Source organism: Lactuca virosa, chromosome 5, assembly GCF_052849685.1.
Source record: "Lactuca virosa cultivar CGN04683 chromosome 5, Lactuca_virosa_CGN04683_v6, whole genome shotgun sequence".
NCBI lineage: Eukaryota > Viridiplantae > Streptophyta > Magnoliopsida > Asterales > Asteraceae > Lactuca > Lactuca virosa.
Window position 1 is genome coordinate 379,822,452 of NC_136430.1, and position 6,491 is coordinate 379,828,942.

The window sequence follows — 6,491 nt, forward strand, 5'->3', positions numbered from 1 at the left end:
TTGGACGTCCGCTACTTAACACCACAAGAGCTTTAGGCGACATTTGCAGGTCTAAACTTACACTACGAGTTGGTGATGAAGAAATTACTCTTGGAGTAATAGGAGACGATAAATCCTTGCGAGTGAGAAATGAATTATGATTTGTGGATCGGATGGATGAGGAATTCTATGAAGACAAAGAGAATGGCATGGAGTTAGAAGAAGAAAGAGTTGATGAAATTCTAGAATTACAAAAGATGATGGAAGAAGAGCTTTTAGCTTTAGACAAACGTTTGCCAAAAGAATATGAATCAAGGAAAGAAGTGAAATATAGCAATCCTAGAGCATCAATTCCCATGATTTTTGAAGTTTTTCCTTTACAACCCCTCAAGCTCAAGTCAAGGAGGCAAGTGAAGATGAAGAACCTAGTAATGAAGAGGAGGATGTTAGAATGAAGGAAACCGATAAAGATAAAAAGAAGGATGAAGTGGCTATACAAAGTAAAGGGATAAAGTGAAAGCACGATCCAAGCGATAACCCGAGAAAGAAGGAGAATTCAAAGAAAGCATACAAGAGAAGGGTTACGACATACAAACGAAAAAGGATCAAATTGAAGGAGAACATGGAGATTCCATTCCCAACCAGCACAACGTAGAGTGGTAGGAGTGCGGTTCATGACTCCTGCAAAAGAAGCGATCCCGGGAGGCAACCCGTGTTTGGTTTGAATTTTCTTTCCTTTTATTTTTTTTTCATTTTTCGTTTTTAATTTTTCTAGGATTATTCACTCGTTCATTCTCTGTTTTTTAATCAAGTGTGGGGTCGTTGGAGTATATTGGTGAAGGCTTTTATCAAATTTTGAAGAAAAAAAATGATTTTTTTTTAATTTAAACAACATCGTGATGTGGACATATCTTGTTCATGCCGTGAGATTTTTACGAACCCCGATTTTGGCACATGTACTCATCCTCACAATGTGACAATCACATGGTTACGATGTGAGGGCTGGGGAAGGGTGACCAAATTACTTGTAGCCTAAATCACTTTCGCTTTCACCTTACCAAAACCATTTTCACGACACGTGCTCCCTATTTTTACCCCATTACTCGAATTTTTGGCCTTAATCACTATTTTCTTCCAAATTTGTGTACTTCTCATCTCCAAGGTAAGAATTTCTTGTTCCATTGTGTTTAATTTAGCCCCATTTTATTTAATTTGGACTAGAGTTTTGATTGTGGATTAGGAATTCAAGTTTGTTGAGCTTAAATAGAGCTGAATGTTATGAGGAATGTGTTTATATTGGTAGATGGACAAAACTCTTGGAATATTGTGGAAGGATTTTGACTTAATAGGGTTACGATTGACCGATCTAATTTCTAATAGGTATTATGACGTGAAAACTGGAAATAAATAATCTGAATTTTTCTGTTTTGCTAAACTGTTGTTATTTTTGTTTTATGTTTTGTTTGTTTCTTATTTTGAAGTATTATGCGTCCAATAAGGGAACCTAATTAGAAACCTCATGGGAACGTATCGAATTTACACTCATTTTACCAATTCCCGAGCAATAGCTCGAGAGCTCAATTAACTGTTCGAAAGAGTGTCAAATGTCATTAACTATTGGTAATATTTGCATGTAATAATAGCAGGGTCCTTTTGGGTTGCCCTCGAGACCCAAATTAAGTAGAATAAATAAAAGAGAAATTGGTTAATTAATTATTATGGTTAATAACTAATTAGAAACTAATTGGAAATATATTTTGAGAATTAATTAAGAGTTTAATTGATTAAAGGGTTGAATATTCATTAATCGATAGTTGGTTAATCATGAATGTTCCAGAATCCTTATGGAATTAGGGTTGGATGAACATCACTCCATCCCACATGGGAAAAATTAGTGAATTTCATGGTTGTCTCCTTGTCCCACATGGGAAGGAGTACAAAACTTAGGAAAGGATCAAAGTCTATAAATAGGGCCTTAGGGATTTCATTCTTCCTTGAACCTTGGCTTGCAGTTTCGCCAACTCTTCTTCGTCATTCCATAGAGAAGATTTCTAACCCTCTTAGGGTTTGTGAAATTGACCCTTCTCATAGTTATTTTTATTCCACTCTTTGGTGTCATTGGGTGCAATACCATTAGAGGGATTCTGGTTTGGGTCCTCTCATCCAAGCAACTTCGTGGAGGACGAGATCTCAAGCATGGAGATCAAGGGCTACATAAGAGGTATGTTTTTCTTCTTTGTATTTTTGTTTTCCAGGGTAGATGTAATTAGCATTAAACCATAGATCCATAGGTTGCATGTACACTTAGGTACATCGTAGTTTCGATTTTTCCACTACCTAGTTTAGAGTGTATTTGATGCGTAGAAAACCTAACAGTGGTATCAGAGTCATTGGTTCATGATTACATTCACCTTAGATCCATATTTTCTGTAAATACTTGTTTGAAATTCAGTGAAAGAAGAACGATTGAAAATTCGTAATTGAAAAAAAAACCTTTAGTCGCATCTCATGACACGAGAGCTTGCTGCTCGCGACGTGAGCTTGCCGGATTAGGGTTTCCCTATTTTTTTCATTTTTCAAATTTGAAGGTTTGCTAAATATGGATAAATATCAAATTTAAAATGTTTTAAATCTGGAAAACAATAAATATTATTTAATAGAGATTTGAATTTGAATATTTATTTATTATTTAAATAGTGAATTTAAATATTTAATATTATTTATAATATAGATTTATAAATTTGAATATTAACCCCTCATGATTTATTAATTATTTGAATTTGAATATTTATTTATTATTTAAATAGTGAATTTAAATATTTAATATTATTTTAGATTTATAAATTTGAATATTAACCCCTCATGATTTATTAATTATTACATTGCGTCCTCGCAATTATTTAAAATTAAAAATAGACAACTAAATTTAAAGAGTATTAAATTTACCCCTTATATATTAGGATTGTATCTATTATATGTATAAGAAAGTTACAACATGCGTCATTGTATGTTTTAAATATTGACATTACCAGTCTTACCATGACTAGGCGCATCCATTATGATATAGGGGTTTAAGGAGGTCTCTATGATTCCTAATGAGGTTAGTTTTTAATATGCTTTGTGCTTACCACCCTCACCGTCGTATTGCATTTTGAGAATGGAGTTTCCGAAAGGGTTTGATAGTGATAATGGTCAATCTAAAAGTATTCTAAATACAAGTATAAAACAAAATCCTGTTTTATTAATAGAATGTGAAGTTCATATTATCCATGAAAATTACGCATTCACTTTCTATTCTGTTGGCGGAGCTCGTGTGGTTAACCGACACATCAATTTAGAGTATAGTTGAGAATGAAATGGAACTCGCAAATCTCAAGCGTAACTTGAGTCGCGGACCATGTGATTTTGCATGGTTAATTCACAATCTATTTAATGTGAATCTTATTTTATCCATAAAAGTTGCACATTCTCTTTATAACTTGTTGATGGAGCTCGTGTGGTTAATCGGAACGTCAATTTGAGAGTATAGGTAAAGAATGATGTGGAACTCGCGAATCTCAAGCGTAACTTGAGCCGGGGACCACACGATTTTGTATGGTCGATTCACCATTTGTTCAGTGATCCGCGGCGACCCCTTTATTGAATTTGAGATGAACATAATCTGAGATTAACATGCCATTGATAGTCAATGAATCTCAAAGATCTAGGAATTTCGTGGTGATCAAAATTGGAAAAGAGCTTTGCCTACCGAAATAACTTTATTGTGTGTTTACGTCATCCGTTTACACATCATGGAGCCAAATATGGATCCTAGCCTTCTTAAATAATTTTATTTAGTGTGATTATTTTCTAAGGATAAGTAAAACAAACTATAATGGAAATTGATATTGAATGATGTCTATAACCTTGTCCACTAAAATCTACTACTTCAAAACCTCTAAGGATTAGCTACGAGGATGATCAGTCTTGTATAAATTTGTAGTTTGAGAATAGTTCTCATAAACGAAAGGAAAGATCATGCCTTTGATAAAGCTCTTCCTAGGTTACTCCAAACATTGCTTTCTAAACTATTAGAAAGAGCAGTTATAAAGTATACGTTGTAAACTGACATATTTACTAGGGTTAGTTGACTAGCTAACGTGTACATATAATCAGTTCACTCTGATTCTGATATGAACAACTTGGAATGTCCATAAAGGATTTGTGTAGCATGTTGAGGTTTCCTTTTGAAACTAACATGACCAATCATAGAAACTCAAACTTCAAAACACTCTCATATTTTTACTCTCATGAATAGAAGTGTTAAGAAGAAGAAAACCAATTGCCCATAGGTTAAAAGACTATTAGTGTTGGTAAACCTAATATAGGCCCAAAACGCCTAGGACAAAGGAAAGCTTATTTTGAGACATGTTTTGATAGCTATTCGTTTCCATAACAAGAAAGGACTAAGAAAGCATACATGCCCAATATATATATATATATATATATATATATATATATATATATATATATATATATATTTGAAGTGAAAGGATTAAAACATGGAGAAAGTAATTTGATCATGGATTACGAGCCCATGCTACTATCCATAGGATCAAAAGACAACTAGTTATCCCATGTTTGGTGTTCAATCAGATATATGAATTCATAATACCATTGAAAAATACTTCTAATCCTTTGAGTCTTTTTATTAAGGATTAATTACAGACATTTGCAAGAATATGCAGTGACTAAAATGGAGTAAGAAGACTGAAGCATAAAGAAGATAAATTTGATCATGAATGCCAAGCCCTTGCTACTATTCATAGGATCAAAAGACAATTCTTTTCTTAAATGCTTAGTCTATGGTCTTATAATTGAAATTGTTTATACTATGTTTCATGAGATAGTTCTGACTTAGTTAAATGTAAAACATGTTAAAGAAAAGTCATGAAATATATGAATCAAGTATAGTAACAATAGTTCAAAGCTGATTCAAATATTTGAATAAAATGTATTATTGTATGAATATTTGTTGAAATTAGTTTAACTAATGGATCGTTCAGATTGACCATAATACATAGTGATTCAAATACATCCAAATTGTTTGGGTGAAGTGTATTTGTGGAATCAATGTCTTGGATACAATGAGAAATGCATTACCAAGTATCCAGTTGGATCGGATTTTAGATATCATTTGACCTCAAGTCTCTTGATAAATGCAAATCTTGCTTATCAAGATAGATGATGAACACATCATTGGGTGATGTGAATATCTGTTGGAATTAGTTTGCACTAATGGACCGTTCAGATTAACCACGATACATGGTAAGACTGACTTTGTGTGAACATGAGTCTGGAACCTTTCAGGTGTTCAGAGCTCTCATAAAGAAAAGTTAAGAATCAACTGGGCATTAGGATAAGACACTTATAGTGACAATCTCCGTCTAAACTTTATCGATCATCTAAGGAATTGTGAAAGAGTCTCACGAGATATCTCCACTCAAAACACTACCACAAGGAGTGTTAGTAGGACAGAGAAATTAATCATTCATTGATTTTGTACTAGATGATTCACACTATGTTTGCTAAGAATGCATGGATTGTACCATGAATAGTGTTACGAGAAGTCCTTTGGTCATGTACCAACTGACAAAAACTCAAGAAACACTCTATGATATGTGAAGTGGGATTCATCCCTTACTAGCACATATGGAAGTTTACGATTATGAGGCTTACGCTCGTCGTGAAGTGTTCGACAATCTAGAACTTAGAATAGAGATGTGTTATCTTGTTGGAGAACCCATTGAGCATTTTGGATAGTTGTTTAACAACCTTTGAGAACAAAGTGTATGTCACTCGAAGGGCAGTCTTGCAAGAAAGGGAGCCAATATCCAAAAGTGCTAGTTGGATCCATATTGATCTTGATAAGATTCAAGAGTCAACCAACAAAGAACCTAAAGTTAGACATAGCATTCAATTCGGGATTAAAAGAGCAATTGAGGAAACTGACATATTTCCACTTTTTCCTTATAGATCTGATAGAGGACGTCATACACCTAGTTATATAAGTGTTTATATTACTAAGGTATATGAGTCATTGGTAGATAGAAATCAGAGTTACCAGCTATCGGAAGCTATAGTAGGCCCAAAAGGCTACAAAGTGAAAGGAAGACATGGAAAACAAGATTCAGTCCATGTATGTTGAAACTTGGTAGATCAAGCACTTGGCCTTAATGATTAGGTGTAAGTGGATCTTCAAGAAGAGACAAGCATAGATAGGAACAAATACATAGTCAACCCAATATAGGTTTTGAAGGATGTGTAAGATTAATAATTTCATTTATGGACCGAAATAAGTATCTCGCAAGTGGGATCATTATTTCAATGAGAAAGTTTAATGAGTTTGAATTTTGAGAAATAAAGATGAGCCATGCATATGTCAAAGCTAGTAGGAGTAATTGGAACTTTGTTTCAATGAGAAAGTTTAAGGAGTTTGAATTTTGAGAAACATAGATAAGCCATATATATAT